The sequence below is a fragment of the Macrotis lagotis genome, chromosome 1 (assembly GCF_037893015.1).
Source record: "Macrotis lagotis isolate mMagLag1 chromosome 1, bilby.v1.9.chrom.fasta, whole genome shotgun sequence".
Taxonomy (NCBI): domain Eukaryota; kingdom Metazoa; phylum Chordata; class Mammalia; order Peramelemorphia; family Peramelidae; genus Macrotis; species Macrotis lagotis.
This window is the reverse complement of record NC_133658.1, coordinates 431,987,832-432,012,540: the sequence shown is the minus strand read 5'-3', so window position 1 is coordinate 432,012,540 and position 24,709 is coordinate 431,987,832. Positions and strand designations below refer to the sequence as shown.

At 37.5% G+C, this 24,709-nt stretch overlaps 1 pseudogene; it reads left to right on the top strand.

Moving 5' to 3' along the window:
• Positions 1 to 586: 586 nt before the first annotated feature.
• LOC141518784 (large ribosomal subunit protein eL34-like) lies at positions 587 to 918 on the top strand (annotated as a pseudogene).
• Positions 919 to 24,709: the final 23,791 nt, after the last annotated feature.

The window sequence follows — 24,709 nt, the reverse complement described above, 5'->3', positions numbered from 1 at the left end:
ACAAATAGGTCCTTAGGGTATCATAGCAAGGCAGATTGTCATGCATCTTTTTTGTAGTAATATTTCCTTTGATAAAAAATCAAATCCATTTCTGATGTTGAAACCTTTGACAATGCCAAAGCCTTTGGTAGTGAGAATTTTTTCCTTTTAAGTCTTCAGTAGCTGAGGCTGCTGAGGGGCCAGGAGCTGTAGTTCCTACAGAAGTAGTTGCTCAGAGACTTCCCCATTAGGATTACTCTCCTGGAGGATGGATGGCGTTGGGGCCAGGATGGAAGCAGGGCTGGTAGTCTGTAAGACATTGCTGTAATCAAAATTCTTGGATTTGAGCTGCCTCAACCAGGGTCTGAAGGAAGGTGGTAGTTGAATTGGCATGCCTTGTAGAAGGCTCTTCCAGTTTTTTTCTCAAGGCACATTATTACTTTGGGTAGACTGACTTGCCTACCTGATGGTGGTTGAGGTTAATGGTGATCAGGATAGCAGACCCATCACCACAGAAGGTTCCTGGACAGTGGTTAGAGACTTCATATAAGACTTCTAGGACACTTTCTCTTCCTTCTTCTGGTAGAGGCCTTACAAGGAATTAAAAATGGATCAGCTCCTGACATATTGTCGTAGGTTGCCCTATAATATAGCTCTCAACAAAACTAGACTGTCATGAACCCCAGGTAACAGAATTGTTTACCTTTACACCAAGAAAGTTGGAAAAGCACCAAAATCAGCTTGCAGTGTGTGCCAAGGAAGACTTCGAGGTGTTTGTTCAGCGAGACCTAAAGTTCTTTATGAGGCTATCAAAGACAAAAAAGCATGTCAGCAGGGCTTATGGTGGCTTCATGAGTGCTAAATGTGTGTGCTTTCCTGATTGAGTAGCAGAAAATTGTTGTGAAAGTTTTGAAGGCACAAGTACAGTCAAAAGAGTAAATAAAAAGGATTTTTTTTGAATAATATAGAAAATTAAAATGTGGGGAAAAGAGACTTCTGGAATCTCTGGGTCAAAAAGTATTTAAGACTTTAAAATTTCACCCTCCACCCAATTTTGATAGGGGATGGGGAAAAAGCTATTAGGAACCCATAATTCATGCCCTTCTGGAGATATAAAGGAAGCAGGAGTGATTATTAGTGTGATCATTACTACAAATAAGCACTTTGGGAGAGGGACCAGGAGGAAGAGTGATGGAAAGGAGCAGTCAAGAGTGCTAAAATGAAACCATTAAAGGCTATATATTCAAAGTCACTGGCTCTATAGAATGGAGTCAAATTTGCATTAAATACATATGGTAAACAAGAAAAGACCTTTGCTGACCCTACCAGGAATAGACTGTGAAGCAGGGGCACACTACAATACAGAAAGAAAAAGGAGTAGAGGCAGCAGATGAAAGCATGTGGAACCTGAATCTCTTAAGATGATATTTAGACTTGGTCCATTCTATGGTTATGATTGATCTGGGTGGTTGGGTTTTTGTTTTTGGTTTGGTTTTTTTTTTGGAAGCTATGGGATTAAGTGATTTTCCCAAGTCACATAGCTAGTTAATTATTAAGTGTCTGACCTAGCTACTCCAATCTGTGCGTTTTTTGAAGGTGAGAGAGCAAGAGGAAGTGGGGAGATGATCTCTCCTGTGACAGAGCAATTCAACTCTGGTTACCTGGATAGCTTTCTCTGGGCATCTGTGTTGCTGTGGGTACCATTTTGTGCATACAAGCTTCTTGTGATCTTAGGCACTAAATAACCAAAGGAAAGGGCAATGACTCACAAAAAGAACATCATTCCTTCTAATGTGATGAAGGACCACCAGCCTTGCCTTTTGTTCTACTACTGCATCTTGAGATCCTCTAGGCCTTACCATCTGTCCTGTCAATGCCTCCTAACTTCCTTCAGGCATGATCACCTGCTCTATCTCTATGTTTTGAAGTCCCCTTGCCTTGTCATCTTAACTATTTTAAATAACCTAAGGATCTCTGGAATTTGCCATCTATCCTACCTCTGAACCTTCAAGACTTCTTTACCATCTATGCAGAAGCTGAACTTTCTTTTCTGTACTGTCTCTTTTACTTCTTTTTTAAAAAAAATTACTTAAGGCAATGGGATTAAGTGACTTGCCCAAGGCCACACAGCTAGGTAATTATTAAGTGTCTGAGGTCAGATTTGAACTTCAGTCCTCCTGACTCCAGGGCTGGTGCTCTAGCCACTGTACCACCTAGCTGCACCCTATCTTTTCTACTTCTAATTGGAATTGTGAACTCTTTGGAATGTGTGGATTCATTGAGATCAAGGACTGTCTTGATTTTTCTAGACATTCCAAAATAGTATAATGTTTAGGAGCTCTTGATATTTTTTTTCACTCATTCATTCTCTTAAGGATACCTTTAGGACTGGTACTGGAATTTTGGGCTTTGGTATTATGGGGGACTCATCCTATGATTCTATTCTGGCTTTGACATTCTATGGTTTTGTAATTATCCAGTTATTGGAGAGAAGATCCTCATGTAATAAACAATCAATCCATTAATATACAAGACTACTTAAAATAAAGTGCAACTAGAGCAACAGGAAATAAAAGGGCTTGACTTAAGCTGAATTAAAATTTTCAGAGAGCAGAAAAAATAAACGTCCAAAAGTTTTTTCAGACATTTTGCTAGCTTATCATTTTCAAAATTACTGGAATAGACCTAGCAACAGATTGACCTCCCTTGTTTTCTTCTATGTGGATATTTCTGGCATGACCCATTCTCATTAGAAAACTTGACCTCATCCCTGCCCACTTCCTTTGCAACTGGTTCCCCCACTCCCCCAGAGGGTCATTATATTCCATAACTACTGGTTATCTTCTCTGCCTACAGGACTTCTGAGCCTTGCCAAATTTCTTCTTCATGCTGACATACAGATGAATATAAATGTAACCAAACTTCCTGCATTAGGCAAGGTGGTCTTGGATTTCCATGTCCTGCCCCTCCATTGAGCCCCATACTCTAGAATCATGGAATGACAGAGCTGGAACAGACCTTAGAAATCTAGCTCCTTTACTGTAGTCCAGGTTTACCCACCTTGAGTGATTTGATGATACAAATTTGAGTTTGAAACAAAATGAGAAAATCATAATCAGATATTTAATACAAGGTTTACTTGAGCCTAGCATGCAATGGAAACTCAGCTTAGATATAGTGCTGATTCAAGTAGATGAAATCCCTCTCCTCTCCATCATAATTGAGGTTATGTTGACTCAAAGGGCACTGGAACACCCAGAAAGTCTGAAGGTACTGACTCATTGGTTTGCCTTTTTATGCCCTAGGCCATTGACCATAAAAGACATGGTGAAGACAAGTCTTAAAGATAGCTTTCTTGTCTTTTAGGAAAAACTAGCCTAGCCTTCCGGGCAGGGCTTAGAAGAAATGAGCCTACACTTTGGGCTGTAGTAGATGCAGCTATATTTCACAATGAGAACACTCAATGGTATAATCATAGCTAGAGAACTAAATGTCTTCTACTAGATAGTTCTAAGGGAAGTTAGATGATGCCATAGTGCAGTGTGCTGGGCCTGGAGTCATCTAGCCCTAGACACTAGTTGGGCAACCCTGGGCTAGTCATTTAACCAGTTTGCCTCAGTTTCCTCATCTGTAAAATGAATTGAAGAAGGACATGGCAAACTATTCTATTATCTTTGTCAAGAAAACTCAAAACGGAGTCACAAAGAGTCAGATACAACTCAGAAACACAGATACAACACAACAACTCTACTTCCTTTTCTTTCCTTCTTTCTTTTCCCTCTTCAACCTTTCCTTTCCTCTCCTTTCTTAAATAAAACTAATAGACAACAGTTTAAACTCATTCTGCTTGTCTCCATAAGGAGAAACTAAGAGTTAAGGACAGAAGTTTCCAGAGGGGCAGATTTTGACTCAGCAGAAGGAAAAATAATTAATATAGACCAAAAGTAGAATGGGCTATCCTCCATTAAAGAGGCCAAATGATCGTTAATGGGGGAGACTAGAAAAGGGACTTGTTCAGGTTCTAGTTGAATGAGATGACCTCTTAAAAGTCTCCTCTAGCTCTGTGATTGTGGAATATTTACCTACTAAACTTTGATATGGACTCATATTATATATCTATATATATCTCTATATATTATATATATTATATATCTATATATTATATATAATATAATATTATATGTTATTATATGTTATATCTTAGATAGCTGTTAGATATGGATAATGAGTTGAACTCAGAAGTGAATAGGAGAAAAAACAGATTCAATTCATTTAGGAAATTGTGCAAAATTTTCAATGTTTCCAAACTATTTAGCATTTGAGGCAGGGTATTGTATAGTAAAATGATAAACTACTCAGGGCCTCCCAGTCTGAGGTCCCTGTCTAAGGATACAAGGCCAGTAAAAGATTCATCCATGACAATATCTTCTGAGCTATTCCATATTATTTTGACCTGTCCATGTCAAAAGTCATGAGAGCAGAAGCCAGAAATCAGAGATAATGGTATACTATAACACTTTCCTTATGGTCTGAATTTTGTTAAAGTTAGAAAGACTCACTAATCTAATAATCCAATCTGACAAGCATTTATTAAATGCCTCCTAAGTGCAAGACATTGTATTAGGAAGGTACCAAGCATATTAAAAACAGCCTTTACCTCCCAATCAATTGACAAGCCCATCATTACCTCCTATATATTTTCTTTTCTTTCTTTCTTTTACTGGGGGTGTGAGGTGGGGTTGTGAAGCCATGGAGTTAAGTGACTTAGCCAAGGTCACATAGCCAATAATTTCAATTTTAAGGCTGAATTTGGCCTCAGGTCCTCCTAACTCTAGGAACAGTGTTCTTTCTATCCTGCCACCTAGATGCCTCTTCTTTTTTTTTTATTTTCTTTCTTATTTATTTATTTATTTATTTTTCCATCTACATGCAATGGTAATTTTCAACAATCATTTTTTGGCAAAGTTTTAAGTTTTATAATTTTTTTCCTTGTTTCCCCCCTCCCTCTTATAGCAAGCAATCCAATATAGACTATACATGGGCTAAACATAAATCCATATTAATCGTGTTGTAAAAGGGGAATTATACCGAAATGAGAGGGGGAAAAAAACAACACCTAAAACAACTTTTAAAAATTGAAGATAATAAACTGTGGTCTGCATTTAATCTCCATAATTCTTTCTCTGGATATGGATGGCATTTTCTATCAGAAGTCTTTTAGAGCTGTCTCTGATTATTATTGTACTGCTAAAATGAACAAGTCTATCAAAGTTGATCATCACACAATGTTGCTGTTCTGGTTTGGCTCACTTCATTCAGCATCTGTTCATGTGAATCTTTTCAGGCTACTCTGAAGTCCTGTCCCTCATGATTTCTTATAGAACAAGAGTGTTCTATCATATTGATTTAACACAATTTGCTCAATCATTTCCCAATTGATGGGTATGCCCTCAATTTCCAATTTTTTGCCACTATGATAAAAGATATGTTAAAAATCCCTTCCTATATATTTTCAATTATATTTCCATTCTACAGTAGGAAGCTGATGGGAAGAGAAGAAGGAAAAGATAGAATCTCTCAGTAGCCTCCAGCCTCAGTAGATATGAAACTCATACACAGAGACAACAAGCAACAAAGTATTACTTATCCTTTGTTTATTAGATCATTTATTCTTTGTTTCCCAGGTAGCTTTTTAATCGAACCTCAGTCAGTGTCTTTTGGGTTGGGTATCTTTGGCAGAACTCCATGTTATGGGTGAATCTCAGATAGAGCATTGGTTCTTACTAGCTCCATAACTTGGGCAAATCACTTAGGGCCTCTCTGGGCCTCCGGCATCTGCATAATGGGAAGAATGATACTTCCTCTACCTCCCCCTCAGAGTAGATTTGAGGAGCAAAGGAAACAATCAATGTAAAGTGCTCTCTCCAGAAATGGGAATTATTTAATTTCTGTAATGAATTTCCTCCCACTTTCCCCACCAATGTGACTAATCCCTCCAATATAGTCCCCTCCAAGAAATGAACAGTTACGTAGATCCCATTAAAGTTCCCTTCTAAAAGGTTACTTTTCCATAATTCTCATTGGATAGGCCTTTCTTCCTCTCACTCAAATTCAAGTTATGTGCTTGTTATGACATCACCTCCCTGATGTTATGGACTTCTTTGAAAATGAAGGACAAACATTTTTATTATCTATAAGGTCATATGTCCAGCTTTGGATTCATCTCTTTTTTGTAGGAGCCCAAGAAAAGGAGAAAGTGTGGCTAAGGGGAAAGAAAAAAGGGCTAGAAATCACAAGACATTGTTTTCCTCAGCTCCATTATTTACCAGTTGTGTCACTTAGGCTGAGCAGCAGGTTCTTTTGCTTCCCTGAACCTCAGTTTCCTTATCTAAAATATGTGTGTTGGTTGGGGTGTGGGAAGAAGGCTGGATCCAGGATAATCTCTAAGATCCCTTCCAGTTCTGATGTTTGTTCTGTGTACAATCTTTTTGACATAAGGAGCCATATCTCTCAGGGGCCTAAAGATAATTGCAAGGGTTCTGAGTAGCCATATATGAACCAATCATAGTCAAAATGGTCATCCTGACTCAGTATGAACAACTTCTGTAGAAGGAAGGAAACTAAAATTTACTAAGTGCCTATTAGGCATTGTTCTAAGTGCTTTATAAATATCTCATTTTTAATCCTCACAACAACCCTAGGAGATAGGTGCTATTATGATCCCCATTTTACAGTTGAGGAAATTGAGGAAGAGAGAAGTGACTTGCTCAGAGTCACCCAACTAGTAGAGTCTCTAAGACCAGTTTTGAACCCAAGTCTTGTTGGCTCAGGGCCCAGTGAGCTATTTATTGGACCACCTAGCAGTCTCTATAGTTGTTAGTAGTCTGACTCATACACATACAAAACTACATTTGTGTGATATTGTGATCAGTGAAATAAAATTTCACTTTAAGATGTTTTTTAATTAGGGGCAGCTAAGTGGCACAGTGAATAGAGCACTGGTACTGGAGATAGGATTAAATTAAATTAAATTTAAATTTAAATTTGGTCCCACATACTTACTAGCTGTGTGACTCTGGGCAAGCTGCTTTACCCGATTGCCTCCAATTAAAAAAAAAGTTTCTGAATTCATATTAGTTTTTTGTTATCATGTATTTCTCAATCAATGGATAATAGTAATATATTACTGTCATGAAGGGGTCCTCTTCCAAAAAATTGAAAGCCTTTCTTTTGGGGTCTAAAGTCCCTGTCAGCACTGATGATTCTTTCTTCTATGGTTCTAAAAAATTATTCCCCAATCAGATTATAACTTGGTTCAATTCATCCTCAAGCATTAATTAAGTACCTCAGGTATTAGGGCCTAGAAATACAAAAAAAAAAAATTAACACAAGCCCTGCTCTCAGGGCCCTTAAAAAAGATTAAACTTACAAGAGTTTGCAACATGCAACATAAGCAACTTTCAAGGAATAAAGAACTCCACAAGGGTTGTGGGAGGCGAAGCAAAAAACTGATTTGTGAAATGTCCAAGCTTTAGAAAATATTAGACTTGACTTCCAAAGCCAAGATGGCGGTGCAAAGCTAGCATGCTCCCAGACCCTACACATGCTAAATGAAGCCTCTACAAAGACATTAAAGCTACAGCTCTCAGTAAAAAAAAAAAAAAAAAAAAAAAGAAACAAGTTTTCAACTGTAGACATCATGGAGGATCTTCAATAAAGGTCTGTCTCTTTGGGGAAAAGGGGAAGTAAAGCCCTGCTAGATGGAAGGGCGGGAAAGTCCAGGTCCCCCTCAGCTAGACAACAGCACAGATCCTAGCAGCTAGATAGCAAGCCAGCAGGGAGGTTCTTAACCCCAGGTCTTAACCCCTGGGAACACTGGGGCAAAAGACAGGACTGGGTGGGAATAAACCATACTGCATAGGCAGCTCCTGGACTTAAAAGGAAGAAACAAACCTTTATATAGGCAACACCTTGGTCAGCTATACACCAGGTAGCAGACCCCAGCTTCAGCACAAAAAATTTGGAACTATATTATCTATACCCCAGGAACAGAGCTCAACAATCAAAATGAACAAAAAAACTAAAAAAGCACTGACCATAGAAAGCTACTGTGCAGAACAAGATGATAAAAATGTCACCTCAGAAGAAGAAAGCAGTGACAAATTACCTATTTGGGAAGTCTCAAAGGAGTCTATGAATTGAACTCAAATCCAAAATCTCTTAGAAGAACTTAAAGAATTTAAAAACAAAAGAAGAGAATAAGAAAAATGGAAAAAAGTAAGAGTCATGTAGGAAAATCAGGAGAAAATTGACCAAATAAATCAACTCCTTTAAAATAAAAATAACCAACTGGAAAAATAATGCAACTCTTCAAAAAATAAAATTGACAATGCCACTACTGGGTATATACCCTGAAGAGATCATGAAAAAGGGTAAAAAAACATCACTTGTACAAAAATATTCATAGCAGCCCTGTTTGGAGTAGCAAAGATTTGGAAATCAAGGGAATGTCCATCAATTGGGGGAATCATTGAACAAATTGTGATATATGTATGTTATGGAACACTATTGTTCTATTAGAAACAGGAGGGATGGGATTTCAGAGAAGCTTGGAAAGACTTGCATAAACTGATGCTGAGCAAGATGAGCAGAGCCAGAACATTGTGCACCCTAACAGCAACATGGGTGTGATGATCAACTTTGAAAGACTTGCTCATTCCATCAGTGCAATAATCAGGGACAATTTTAGGGTATCTGCAATGGAGAATAACATCTGTATCCAGAGAGTGGAGTTAAAACAAAGACGAAAGACTACTATCTTCAATTATAAACAAAATTATCTTATGTACTACATAATTTTGCTATTTTTAATATTTTATTTTTTCTCAAGTATATGTTGTTTCTCTCAACATATTCAATTTTAATCATTGTATAGCATGGAAACAATGTAAAGATGATCAGACTGCCTTCTGTGGGGGAGGGGTGGGGAGAGAAGGAAGGGTGGGGGGAAAAATAGTAAAATTCAAAACCTTACAAAAAAATGATAGAAACTACTATTGCATATAAATGTAAAACAAAATGTTAAAAAAATAAAATTGACCAACTGGAAAAGGAATGCAACTTGTCTAAAACTCAAATTGATCAACCAGAAAGGGAATGCAACTCAGCAAAAAGTAAAATTAGCCAATTGGAAAAGGAAACATAAAAGCTAACTGAAGAAAATAAAACCTTAAAAACTTGAATTGGATTAATAGAAACCAGTGAATCTATGAGACATCAAGATTCCATCAAACAAAATTAAGTATCTGAAAAAACTGAAGAAAACATATAGATCCAAGAGTGATACTTTATGAATTATTGGGCTACCAGAAAAATTTAAAAAAAGAACCTGGAAAATATCTTTCAGGATATTGTCAGGGAAAACTGTCCAAATATACCAAACCAAAAAGATAAAATAGCCCTTGAAATATACAGAACACCTCTAGAAAGAGATCCCAGGATAAAAACTCCAAGGACTATCATAGTCAAATTCCAGAATCCTCAAATAAAGGAAAAAATACTGTAGCTAGCCAAAAGGAAGCAATTTAAATACAAAGAAAGCACAATCAGAATTACACAGGATTTATCAGCTTCAACATTAAAGGATAGGAGGGACTGGAATGATATTTCAGAGGGTAAAGGAGCTTGGATTACAACCATGAATTTACTACCCTGCAAAATTCAACATATTCCTTCAGGGGAAAAGATAGATGTTCAGTGAAATAGAAAAACTTCTAATAATTCCTGACAAAAAAGATAAAAAGACCAAACAGAGAATTTGATCCTCAAATACAAAACTCAAGAGAAGCATAAAAAGGTAAATGGAAAGAGGTAAAAAAAAAACCCAATATTAGTCAAGAACATTAAATTGTATACATCCCTACAAGGGAAGATAATATATGTTGCCCTTGAGAACTGTATTTCTCTTAGGATGGTTCAAGGGTTGAAAATAATTGAAGAAATTATACTTTGAGAATATGGGTATGTTTGTTTCTTGTCTTTCATTATCAAAGAAGATCAAAATGATATCACTAAGTTTGAGACAAATTATAGTGCATCCAACTGTGGCTGATCAGAACAATTCAAATTTAGAATGTTTTCCCATAAGTGGGACACAAATAGTTCAGATGATATTTACTCTGAATTTATGTATCTCATGTTTCCTTTGAAACTTACTCAGAGAGCTCTTCACATTCTCTGATGAGGGTACCCTATGATGGGTGCTCCTATACCAAGGTCTCTCATGCCTTACAATGCTAAAGTTCTTTTTTTTTTAAGGTTTTTTTTTGCAAGGCAAATGGGGTTCAGTGGCTTGCCCAAGGCCACACAGCTAGGTAATTATTAAGTGTCTGAGACCGGATTTGAACCCAGGTGCTCCTGACTCCAGGGCTGGTGCTTTATCCACTACACCACCTAGCCACCCCTAATGCTAAAGTCCTTAAGGGAGATCTTCAGAGTGTTCCAGTACTTAGAGTACTGAAAGGCTCTATACATAATTAAATCAGACATGACTTTACCAGAAGTTTATAGTACAATAGGGGCAGAGAATGGGATTGTTCTTAGAAGGGGTTGAACATAAAGAGATTGAGAAATGATTTTTATCTTAATCTGTACTTTAGTTAATTAGGGTTTTAGTACCCAGACAGGGGTGCTTAAAGGGAAGGTGGGAGAGAATGTACTTTGACTGATAGTACTTCTATGAGTCAGATAAAAGGAGTACATTTTGATAAAGGGAATGTATGTACAAGACAGGGTTAAAACAAAAAAAAAATATGAAAAGAACTATACTAGAAGAAGGCATTAGTGGATAAATGATACCAGTTAAAGAGGCAAAAGGCCTATTATGGTAGAGGGAAAGAAGGGAGGGTATGAATACTGAATAAATTCTTCTCAGTAGATTTGACCCAGGGCTGCTAGGTGGCTCAGTGGATAGAGCATGGGCCCTGGAGTCAAGAGCACCTGAGTTCAAATGTGGCCTCAGACACTTAATAATTACCTAGCTATGTGGCATTAGGCAAGCCACTTGACCCCATTTGCCTTGTAAAAACCTTAAAATAAATAAATAAAATAGATTTGACCCAAAGAGGGTCAATGCCAATTGGGCTTAAAAATCTATTCTACCCTACAGGGAAATAGAAAAGAGAAAGAAAAAGAAAAGGGAAGAAGAGACTGATAAAAGGGAAGAAAACAAACTTAACATTTAAAAGAAAAGTTTTTTTTTAAAGAAAAGGTAAAGAAGGGGCAGCTAGGTGGCAGTGGATAGAGCACCTGAGTTCAAATGCAGCCTCAGACACTTAATAATTACCTAGCTGTGTGGCCTTGGGCAAGTCACTTAACCCATTGCCTTGCAAAAAAAACTAAAAAAAAGAAAGAAGAAAAGATAGAGAAGAAATGAAACAAAACATTAGTAAGTAGGAATAAGAGGAAAGGAAAGAGAAAAGTACAGAGAAAGATAACATGGAGTGAAATAAAGATTTAGGAATCTTAACTGTACATGTGAATGGAATGATCTCTCCTATGAAAGGGAAGCAGATAGCAGAATAGATTAAAAACCACAATCCTACAATATGTTACTTACAAGAAACACATTTGAAATAGAGAGATGGGCAGCTAGGTGGCGCAGTGGATGGAGCACTGGCCCTGGAGTCAGGAGTACCTGGGTTCAAATCCAACCTCAGACACTTAATAATTACCTAGCTGTGTAGCCTTGGGCAAGCTACGTAACCCCATTGCCTTGCAAAAAAAAAAATAGAGAGATACACACAGGTTAAAGGTATGGAGTATTATTTTTCTATAAGAAACCATGAATGGTCAGACTGTAAAGAATCATGAAAAGAATTATAGGAAGGGAGCAGAACCAAGAGAACATTGTACACATTAACAATTGTGAGTTGATCAACTTTGATGGATGCAACTCCTTTCAACAGTTCAGAGAACCAGGACAATCCTGGGAGATATGTTATGGATAATACCATCCACGTCCAGATGAAGAAAATGAAACAAAACAAAACAAACAAACCTACAAAATCTGAATGAAAACTATATTTAGTTTTTTAAAATTTCTCTTATGCTTTTCCTTCCTCTCCCATTGTTTTCTTTCTTTTCCCTTGATCCTAATTCCTCATACAAAAAAATTGACATCCTAAACAGAAATGTACATATAAAATGTTCGGTAAACTGTTCACAGCTGAGGGGAGGAGGATGAAGAAAATTTTGTAACATAAATATGTATATGGATGAATGTTGAAAAACTTTCATAACATGTAATTGGAAAAATAAGATAATTATAAAAAATTTAGAAAAAACAAAGAAAATATTAGACTTGAAGTTGAGTCTTAGATTCAAGTTCCTGTTCACAACTGGGACACCAAGCTTGTAGGCCTGTAAAGGAGGAAAATTGCCTCAGTTTCCCTATTTATGAAAGGGTTTAATCTTGCCTATACTATCTATCTCATAGGCAATTATAGGGAAAGCACTTTTGTAAGTCATAAAACAATATGGAAAAAGCAGCTAGCTCTTAATATCAAAGATCCATGACCTGCTGGATTGAGTATTGTACTTAAAGAATTCAGGAAGACTTGGCTCAAATCTTCCTTAGACACATACCAGCTATGACTCTATGAGCAAGTGACCTAATCTCTATGTGCCTGAGTTTGTTCGTCTGTAAAAAAGGAGAATATAATACCTCTAATACTTAACTAATTTACATTTGTGAAACTCAAATACAATAATATGTGTCAGATGCTTTGCAAATGCTGTATGAAACTCTGTTACTGTTAGTCAGGGAAGGCTCCTTGGAGGAGGTGGGTCTCTCATATTTCTCAATTTTATGATATGATTCAGTTTCTTTCTGTGTTTCTCTTTCTCTCTCCCCCCCTTCTTTAATGAAGAGAAATTCTATTAATAACCAGTTTCCTCCTCCCCTTTTTGCATGATTCATTTAGCCTCATGATCCACAGGTCATAGTCTCTTCACTGATTCACCTTCAGCCTGAATCAGGAAGGTGACCATTTTAATTTATAAACAGCAACACACACAGATACATACACCCACACATACCAGCAGTTTCCACAGGAAGGCTTTGAGGAAATGTAGGTGTAGATTAGAAAGACTCTTAGTATAATGACTCTCTCTCTCTCTCTCTTTCTCTCTCTCTTTCCATGCTACTGTGTATTTTCTTGATCAATGGATAATAATAATAATAATAATAATAATGTAATTACTGTTATATGGGGGTCCTCAAAAACCCCTCTTTTGTGTTCTAAGGTCCCTGCTGGTTCTAGTCATTTTCTGTTCTATGGTTCCAAAACACTATCCCCAGTTAGATTATAATTTGATTCAATTCATCCACAAACATTACACATACATATATAAACATACAAACAGACACACATACAAGGCATATATATTGTTGACATACCTGTACAATGCAGGTATACAATGCATACATATAAAATGTGCATGCACATGAATACATAGAGCATACATAATACCTTCATTTATCTACATATCATACACATATATACTTAGATAAACATATAGGTTGCACACATGTGTACATGTATAGCATTGAATTGTATCTTGAATATGTTCCAAGACTAGATATTTTGTATATTTTTATCTTTATTTCCTTTCCTCTTGGAAAAATTTTTTTTTATCTTTTTTTATTGAAATTTATTTTTATTAAAGATATTATTTGAGTTTTACATTTTAAAATTTTTCTTTTAAAAAAGTCTATATTTTATTTTATTCTTGGTCTAGACCTTATGACTTCATTCATGTGGGGAATTCCTGGTGAAGAAAGTTCGTGCTAATCTGCAACTATTCTGCAGTTTAATAGTCTGAGAGCATGGCTAGGGTCACTTGAAAAGTTCCTGGCTAGTCTGGGATCACTGAGCTAATATCAAAATCATAATGAACTTGTCTTTCTGACTCTGAGCTCGGTCTCTATTGGAATGCTACACTTTCTCTTAAAGTGATATAGAATTATTATATACTTTTTTCCCTCTCCTGAGAAGAGCTCTTCCTTAGAAGAGCTACAGGTGTAAAAACATTCATGAAAATGTATGAGTTCAGTGTCACTATCATTTCATCAATCCATTTGTAAATTTTTTAAAGCACTTATTGTGTCCTAGGGTTACTATCTTAAATACTGAGGATACAAAAATAAGGCAAAGGATAGTCCTTGATGTCAAGGATCTTACAATTTAATTGGGGTGAGGGGGGGAAGTGGAGGGGGAAGAAGAGCATACAAACAAGATACATACAGGATAAATCAATCAATCAATGTATCTATCTATCTATCTTTAAATATACAGGATAAATTTATAAATAAATATACAGGAAATAATCAACAGTGGAGAGGCATTGCAATTAAAGGGGTTCAGGAAAGACCTTCTGGAGAAGGTAAAATTTTAGCTGAAATGTAAAGCCCAGGAGGAGGAGATGAGGAGGGAAAGAATTTCAGGCCTGGGGAAAACCAGAGAAAATATCCAGAGTCAAGAGATGGAAGATTGTGGGCAGACAAGATTTAGGAGGCCAGTGTCACAGATTATATAGAGGGGTGTATTGTGAAAAAGACTGAAAAGATTAGGAGGGGTTTGGTTATGAAGGGCTCTAAGTGCCAGAGGATTTTTCTATTTGATCTTGGAGGTGAAAGAGAGTTTATATAAGGAAGAGGAGTGACATGGTCAGATCTATTCTTTTGGAAGATCACTTACATAGCTGAGTAGAGGAAGGACTAGAATGGGGACTAAGCAGAAGCCCACTGCAATTGTCTAAATATGAGGTGAAAAGGGACTGTATCAGGATGGTGGAAGTGTCAGCAGAGAGAAGGGAGCATATGCCAAAAATGTTCCAAAGGAGGTATCTAGGTTGGGGAGGAGAATAGAACTCTGAACTTAAGAGTCAGGAAGACCTGAGCTCAAATCCACTCTAAGAAACTTATTGTTTCTATAGTTCTGAGCAAGTCATTTAATGTCTCTGTGCCTCAGTTTCTTCATCTGTAAAGTGGGTATAATTAATACCATCTTGGGTTGTGTGGATGTGAGGAATATAGGGTATTGGTCTTCACAGGGTGTGGAGGGGAGCCCTTAGGGAATCCATTACAAAGGGGGGAATGGCCCAGCCAATCACAAGACTGGGAGAGTTGTCCTAATCCCATTCCAGGGATAGCAAACCCCAAACTGGTTTTCAACTGGTCAAGAGTGACCTAGAGATCTTGACCTAATGCTACTGAGTTTGCACAATTAGGTAAGTGAATATTAACCCACACACCCCTGTGACAATTGGGGTTCATTAACATATCATGTGTTGTGTGATGTGGGGGGGAATCATATTAGGGGCATATCATGGAATGGATGAACCTCTTAGATTGTAACTCAAACTCTGAAAGCCTATGAACATCCAAGAGGGAGGGCAAAGAGTTTGTGAAGACCATAAATTACCTGAGGTTCCAAGACGAATTCGTGCCTCACGCCAAGGTGAGGTACACGTACCTTGTAAGGTGTATCTTGCAAGGTTCATGAATAAAATGTACAATTTTCTCTCACTTTAATAGGTTTTTCTTTTCATTCATTTATAACAGTGGATAAAATGAGATAATGCTTGTAAGGTGATCTATAGACAGAGTAGGTCACCTATGCCCTAGGATTTAATGGAACTATAAAGATTTTTCCTGTTCAAATAATATTCTTCTATTTGTTCTGAGGATCCCTAAAATCTCTTTCCCGAGAGTTAAACACTTTCATCACACAATAAAAGAAAAGAAGATTCTAAGATCAGTGCAATGTGATTCAGTGAAAAGAAACTTGGATTGTTAATTCTATCTAGCTCCAACCTTTCCTCTGACTCAGTGTGTGACCTTGGACAAGTCACTTCCTTCTCTTTGTTTCAGGTTTCTTATTAGCAAAATGTGTGGAATGAACTAAATGATCTTTCAAGTCCCTTTTAGTTCTGACCATCTGTTACTCCATAATTTCCTGTTTGTTCAGAAACTGTTGGGAGAGGGATGCCAGGGACATTCCCACTGAAGTTCAGAGAAAGATAAGAAAGCAAGTATTGTTGTTGTTTTAAGGCACTCAACATTCTGGCTTCAACCTATCTTTCCAAACTGATTACACATTACTCTCCTTAAAGTACCCCACACTCCTGGCTCAACTGGCCCACTTGATGGAATCTTGTCTCCCAACTTCCATGACTTTGCACAAGACATTCCACTACCTAGAATGTTCTTTCCCCTCAGTTTCTTTGAAACTTTAGCTTCCTTCAAGACCAGAATGGATTGTATCATCATATTTTTTTTTGGTTTGTTTTTTAGTTTTTGCAAGGCAATGGGGTTAAATAGCTTGCCCAAGGCCACACAGCTAGGTAATTATTAAGTGTCTGAGGTCGGATTTGAATTCAGGTACTCCTGACTCCAGGGCCAGATCAACTGCCACCTAGCCGCCCCCATCATATAATGTTAATAATATTCTAATGGGGAAAAGACACAAAAGTCACTTTAGAAACTTACTGTCTTCAATGGCTACTGAGGGAGAAAAGTGGAGTTGTTGATTGAGTCTTTTCTGAATATCTACAGAAGTGGGGGAAAGAAATACCATAGGGGGCGTGGCTAGGTGGCACAGTGGATAGAGTACCAGCCCTGAAGACAGGAGTATCTGAGTTCAAATTCGACCTCAGACACTTAATAATTATCTAGCTGTGTGACCTTGGGCAAGCCACTTAACCCCATTTGCCTTGCAAAAAAAAAAGACAAAAAAAATACCATAGGGCAGAAAGGAGGAAGAAGTGGGGTAGAATTTGTTAATTCTCATAATTGTAGCTAGGAAGAAAATTATATAAATATGATGAAAGGGGTGAGAGGAGTACACATTAGATGAATCTCACTCTTATCTGAAACAGATAAAGGAAGGTTAAACATACACACAGTTTGGAGTAGAAACAAGTCTAAAACAGGGAAACAAAGTAGCTCTGGGAGGGTGGTTAAGAGAAAGGATAATTCTAGGGAGGAAATAGCTACAAGGAAAATAAACTTCCTGGCCCTGAGGAAGATATTAAAAAGGTTAAAAATAAAAGCAAAGAACTAGAATCTAAATGTGTATATGTGGGAGGAAGAGGGGAGTGGCCATCATTTGGAAGATGTTTATACAAATTGCGGAATGCAATATTATTTCTCTATAAGAAATGACGAATGAGCTGATTTCAGAGAATCTTGGATACTACTGACTGATTCAGACTGAAGTGAGCAGAGCAAGAACAAGATTGTAAAGAAAAACAAGGAAAGAATACTTAGTGATACAAAGAATGACCAGAAGATTTATAATAAAATGTTACCCATCTCCTGACAGAGAGGCATCAGACTCAAGTTGCAGAAAGAGACATACATCTTTGGACATGACCACTATATAGAGATTCATTTTCATTGATTAAGCTTATTTATTACAAGGGTTATACAAATATATATTTATACATATACACTATATATTTGTACTGTATACCTATAGTGTATATATATATACATATATATACATATATAATGTGTATACACATACACACACACACGTTAGTTCTTGTCCTTTGTTATCAAAGTAGACCAAAAATGACATTACTGTGTTTGAGACAAATTACAGTGTGTCCAACTGTGACTTTTTAGACCAATACAAGCTCAGAATGTTCTACCACAGTTTGAGCATAAAATAGTTCATGTGAACACCTGAAATGCTTGCTCTAAACTTACATAGGTCACGTTTCCATTGAGCTGCAGATTCTGTCAGAATACATACACAGAATATATATCTGTGTGTGTGTGTGTGTGTGTGTGTGTATGGGGGGGAGAGAATGAGAGAAGAGAGATTTATTTTCTGAGTTCAAATCCAGGCTCAGACACTAGTTATGAGAGCCTGGGCAAGTCACTTAACCCTGTTTGTCTTAGTTCCTCATTTGTAAAATGAGCTGGAGAAGGAAATGACAAACCACTTCAGTATATTTGCCAAGAAAACCTCAACTAGGGTCACAACATGACTAAACAACAACAATAACAATAATAAGAATAGTAGGAAATTCAGAAAAATTTCTGAGCAGGAAGTTTTGAAAATAACCTGTAAAATTTATTATATAAAAAAGATATATAAATATGATATCATCATCCATATTTTATTATTATTCATTTTTAATGATGGTTTTCATTAGTTTGATTTTATTATAATTTATTATATTTTATTATATAATATATTTGATATATTTCCATGTTTTAATTTATTATAAAATAATTTTATTTATTATTGATTGATTATTATCATTATTATATATAATATCATTATCTCTATTTTAAAAGTAAGCCATATGAAATGAAATTCAAGGATCACATGTAATCTTTTTGTATTTTACTCAGCTCCATTGTCACCTTCTCCAAAAGTCTTTTCCTTGTTTCTATTAGTTAGTTCCCCTGACTGTATATTCATTTCAAAGATAGATTTATTTATCTGTGAACCTATCCTAGTCCCCTCAGTAAAATGCAAGTTCCTTGAGGGCAAAGAGTATCTCACTTTTATTTATGGATCCATAGGGAAGGGAAGAAAAGGGAATAAGCAGTCATTAAGTGTCTACTATATACCAGCCACTGTGCTAAGCACTTTACAAATATTATTTCGTTTGATCCTCAAAACAACCCTGGGAAGTGGATGTTATTATTAATCAACATTTTACTGTTGAAGAATCTAAGGCAAACAGAGCTTAAGTGATTTGCCACAGAGTTACTAAGTCCCTGAGTCTGGAATTAAACTCAGTTCTTCCTGAGAGAAGACCCACTGCTCTATCTAGCTCATAGTTGGCACCTAAAGAGCAACTAGGTGGTACAGTTGATAGTGCCAGTCCTGGAGTCAGGAAGACTCATATTCAAATCTAGCCTTACACATTTAGTTCTGTGACCCTGGACAGGTCCCTTAACCTTCTTAACTTCAGTTGCTTCTTTATATGCAAAATGAGCTGGAGAAAAAATTAGCAAACCATTCTATATCTTTGCCAAGAAAACCTCAGTGGGATCACAAAGAGTCAAATACAAATGAAAAATGAACAACAGAAAAGTGGTTGATGGATCCAATGACTGAAGGAGAAAGCATAAATGGGGGTCCTAGAAACCTTAATAGGAAGAAGGGAAAATATGCTTTGCCAAGTTCTCAGCTTTTCTATCAGTTTACCCTGAACTTTTGGGAAACCAGAAGGATAGAATTCATGGTAGGGTCTAAGTGTTGGGTATGGATTTAGAAGCATTGAGCTCAAATCCCAACCACACCACAGCTTGCACCCCTACCCACCTAATTCACACACAATCTCTCTGGCACTCAGCTTCCTCTGCTGTAAAACAAGGAACTTGGAAGAGAAGTTCTGGAAGGTGCCTTCTAGCTCCTAATTCTTGGATCCCTATATGTTTTTCTACCAGCTGCAGATATTATTGTGAAGTCTGCTCATAGAAGGTGTAAAATTTTTTGCCTGGGAAGACTGAGTGGGCTGGAGTGGAAAGATAACATTTGTTAGATGTGGTAGCTGTTACTAATCATGATGTCATTCCCCCAAGTGGATTCTGTTGAGACAGTCATTCAATTTAACTTCTTAGGCTTCAGGTTCCTGGCTTATATCATGTGCCTTCTAGTCATCCACAAGGAAGCCTACTCAGACATCTTGCCATCCAGCTATTGTCCCTTTTTTTCCCTATGGAAAAACAGCTACCTGGACCCCCAGACACCATGCCCCTTTCCTGAGGGAGTTAATGTATTCAACTTTGGTGCTCTGAATCTAAACTGTCCTCATTGAAGACCCCTATATACTTCGCCAACCAGTGATATCAGCCTCCTTTCTTGTCCTTCAAGATAATTCATGTCCTAACTCTAGGTAGTGACATTGATTGACTCCTATGCCCCCCTTCATTTCCACCTCCTAGTTTCCCTCAAGTCCCAGATAAAAATCTGACCTTTTATGAGAAACCTTTCTCTAGTTCCTTCCCAAAATTGAAATATCCAATTTACCCTGTATAGGACTTTTTGTCTCCCCATTGGGTTGTGAGTTCTTTGACAGCAGATTGTCTTTTGTTCTTTGTATCTCCTAGCACAATGTCTGCTTAATAAATGTTGATTGACTATTGACAGGTTGGAGAGGGTGAAAACTCAGCTCTCTGGTTATATTTAGCCAGTCCCAGACTATGCTTTACATGCCATCTAGTTATCTTCCAGGAAATGAAGGGTGTCTCTGGCATTTTGCCAGCTGCCCTATGATTGTGCTTACCCACATTCTCCCCATGCCTCTGCCTCTTTTTCTGGGAACAGAAATTAAATCAATGTCATTATTGTTCCCAAAAAGGGTGGGACCCACAACTCATCCTCCTTGTGACTTAAACTTCTTTCCCTGATTTCCACTCCCCTGGGCTGTCTTCCCATTAAAATCTATGCTCTTTGAGGAATGAGGGAAGGAATTGTCTTACTTTTGTATTTGTATTGTCAGTGTCCAACATTTTACAATGCTTCTTCTATTCAACCATCTAATTCCCCCTCAAGTATTTTTTGCTGTCAATTAAAGGTCCTTCCTAGGTCTGGATTTGTGTCAGTAAATAATCTTTTTTTCAATACTATAAAAGTGTTATAATTACATTAATATATGTCAAAGGTTATACTTCCTTGGAGAAGTCCTCCCTAGTTACCCCAACATAGTCAGCTCTATTCAGGTTTTTTTTGCTGGTAAATGTTTAACAAGCAACTTTCAATAAAAAAAAATACCCATAACACACTTTAAAATTTAATCTGAATTATTAAAATTATCTCTTTCTTAAGTCTAGATAATCATCAAAAACAATAAACCAAGCCCTGATTTGCAGTGTTTGCCAATATTCACTAAAAAAAAAAAAAAGAACAAATCAGCCAGTACAAACTGATTCCAGCAAACCACTCCTTCTCTAAACTTCTTTACAATGTATGTGTTTCCTCCTCAACTAAACTTTGATCCCCTTGGAGACAAGGACCAGGTCTTGACCTTCCCTTGTCAAAGCCTCAGCCTGCTATGTAGCCCTGAGCTGGGCTTGTAGCTGACCTACTTGCTGACTGAATAGGAAATGAGTACAGGAAAAGTTCTGGAAGAGCTAGCAGCCCTGGGATTGTGGGTGTGTCATAATGAGCAGCTCTAGGCAAGAGAATATTGATTTTCAAACCAACCAATGACCTAATAGGAATTTCAGCTTTGGTTTACATTCTCAGAGCTTCTATTTTTATATATACGTTTTCTGGTTCTGAATAAAAGCCAATCATTTCCCAACTGGGTTGGGAATTTCTCTAAGGGACTAAAAATAATCTAGGACTTCACTAACTAGTGCCATTACTCTGATTCCTCAACACTATCCCTGGGGCAAGCTTCCAAAGTATGATGTTTCTAAAGGTGGAAGGAATATATGTTTTTTCTTGGGGGATCCATGGGGCTTCCTTGTTCAGAAGCAGCAGCAAAGATCCTTCCTGTGCTAGTTAAAGTCATAATCAACTGAATCTGACAGGGAGGAGGAAAGAGGCACAAGGCAGCCTCCCAGGGAGGCAGACCTCAGTTGGCACTGCCCCATCAGTCACAATTAATTATGCTTCTATGTTCTGGTCTGTCCATCCCATCATGATCACCATTGCCCAAATCAAGCTCCATGGTGGGAAGGAGAGAGGAGGGCAGGGGAGGGAAGCAAGACAAGTTGAAGATGGACTAAGGGAGGAGAAAGAAAGCTCTGGGATAGAGTTGCACTTAGCTTGCTGTCCAGGGCTACTTCAGACCTACTAGTGAGAAACTAACTTTCTAGTACCCTTCTCATATCCTCATTCCCTCTGCTCCTTTTATCTCCCAGAGGAGAATGTGTCCCAGAACCAAACCGGCTTTTAACAGAAAAAGAGGAGCAAAAGAGTACTATTTTGTCACTGGCAAATCAGAGGCAAGGTCAGATCAGAAAACCCAGAATTTCCAAATCATTTTTTTAAGAACAAAATTTCTGGAGAATTGAAGGCTAATACTCAAAGCTATGTTATTATGAAGATCAGAGGAATGTAGTGAGAAGCCTGGAAGCAAAACTGAATGGGGAGAAAGAATTAAGATTTGTTCTGTGTAACCCAAGAGGGTAGAAGACTGGATATAAAGAGATAAGAGCTAAGCAGCAGCAATGTATGGGGCTACTTTGTAAAGAAGTCAAGGTCCCTCTCACTGGAAGTCTTCAAGCACAAGGTATGCCCCTGTGGACATGCTGTAGGGGGGGATTTCTGTATGACTTTAGCCAAGACCCTTTGCTTTGTTGGGACTCAGTTTACTGACTCATAAAACAACCATATTAGACTCTCCATTAGACTCATCCAGCTCTAACCCTAGAAAGCCTAGGACAGTTTAAGAACTCTTGGGGCAGCTAGGTGGCACAGTGGATAGAGCACCGGCCCTGGAGTCAGGAGTACCTGGGTTCAAATCTGACCTCAGACACTTAATAATCACCTAGCTGTGTGGCCTTGGGCAAGCCACTTAACCCCACTGCCTTGCAAAAACCTAAAAAAAAAAAAAAAAGAAAGAACTCTATACTCTTGAACATTCCCTGTATGTACCACAAGGTCCAGACAAAAGATTTTGGAGTTTTGCTTTTGTTTTTGTTTTAAAATTTAATTTTTTTCTATTTACTCTCTCACATACACAAATACACACACAAAGAAAAGGAAAAATAAAACTTTTGTAACCAATATCATGTAAAACGAATTTTCACATTGAACATGCAAAAGTCATGTAGAAAAAATTCTCATATTCAATATGTCTCATTCTGCACTTTCCATCCATCATCCATCTGGATGGGGTAGCATGCTTCAGTATCTGTCTTCCAGAATTATGATTAGTCCTTGTATTAATCAGAGTTCATACCAGACATAGAATTTTAATGTATGAGAGAAGAAAATCAGAGAATTACAGCCCTCTGTACTTTTTAAAAGAACTGACATAGAGACTAGAAAAAAATTTAACTTTCTTGTCCCTTTATCACACTGGGAACAGGTCCCTGCCCCTTCCTCCAAGACCTTTTACTAAGTACTATCTATTTAAGCTTGAGAGTCTCAGAGATCCCATTCCATGTCATCCATAGAGTACTAGCATTGAAAGGGACCAACATTTAGCCTGACTCATTTTACAGATAGGGAGATTGAATCCTAGTGAGGTGAGATCTGTCCAATATCATACTGTTTGACCTGAGCCTAGGAGGAAGCCTTTTAGCTCCTAACCTAGAGACTTAAACATTATATCATGTCTCCTCTTCATCAATTTAACACATACTAAGCATTGATAACAACAATAATAGCTGGTGATCATTTATACAGTGTTTAATAGATTACAGAATTTTTTTTGGCACTAGTTAGTGAAGTCCTAGATTATTTTTAGTCCCTTAGAGAAATTCCCAACCCAGTTGGGAAATGATTGGCTTTTATTCAGAACCAAAAAACTTTTTTTTAATTTATTTTACTGTGATGGGGGATACAGAGAGAGAGAGAGAGAGATGTTTCCTGCCTTCCAGGATCTAGCAATCTTGTAAGGGGGATAAGGCATGGAAAAAAAGAGAACTATATATCAGACAGATTATAATAAGGGTAAGACATAGGTACAGGACTGTAGGTGTTAGGGGAGTAAGAGTCCTCTAAGCAAAAGAATGAGGGATGACATTTTGATGGTATCTGAACTGAGCCTTAAAGGGTTGGATTGGATTGGATTGGATTGGAATTAACCTGATAGAGAGGATGTTGGTAAGAGAGAGCTATTCCAGGAATGAGGAGCCATAAGAGTAAAGAGGGAAAGTTTGGGGCAGGCTCCAACTTGACTGGAACAAAGGGGAAGTAAATGGGAGCAAGATTGGGGGGGGGGGGGCTTGACTACCAGGCCAAAAGGTTTAGACTTTATATTTCAGGTAATGGGGAGTCATTTAAGATTGTTGAGCAGGGAAGTCAAAATCAGAGCAGCACAGTCAGAAGATTGATTTGGCAATGGGGAGAAGGCTTCAATAAAATTTGGAAATGTTCATGTGAAGAGTGTATTTACTCATTGATCATAAAGTATTAGAGTTGGAAGAGACCTTAGAAACGATCTCATCCAACCTCCTCATTTTACAGATTGCATTATATAGATAAGGAGCCTGAGACCTAGAGAAAGTGACTTGTCAACGGTTGCATTAAGTTGCAAAGCCAAGACTTAAATCTGGGTCTCTTATCCAGTCTTCTTTCCTCCAGATGATGATGTGATATCCTTTCTTTGAGGATTATCAAAACAAAATAAAACTTGCCTCAAACTTAATATGACATACATTGAATGATATGCATAATTATTATTATGCTGTGGGATAATTACAGGTAAGTAGTAAGCAGTTAATGCAAATGACCATAATTAGTATTACTTTTACAAGAATAAGTCAACAAACATCTATTAAACACTTCCTAGGCATACAGGCACTGTGCTATAGCTCTGGAGGTTAGAAAGAAAGGCAAAAGCAGTCCTTGCCCTCAAGGAGCTCAGAGCCCCCAGGCAGCCAGGTATTTCTGTTCTCAATCAATAGGGTGGCCATGGTCCAAATGTTCCAGGAACTACTGGTTAATATGTGGTCCTCCTCATTAGATGCTAGAGGAAGCCCTGAATGAACTTGATTTAGTTTGGTTCAGTGGGAATAATA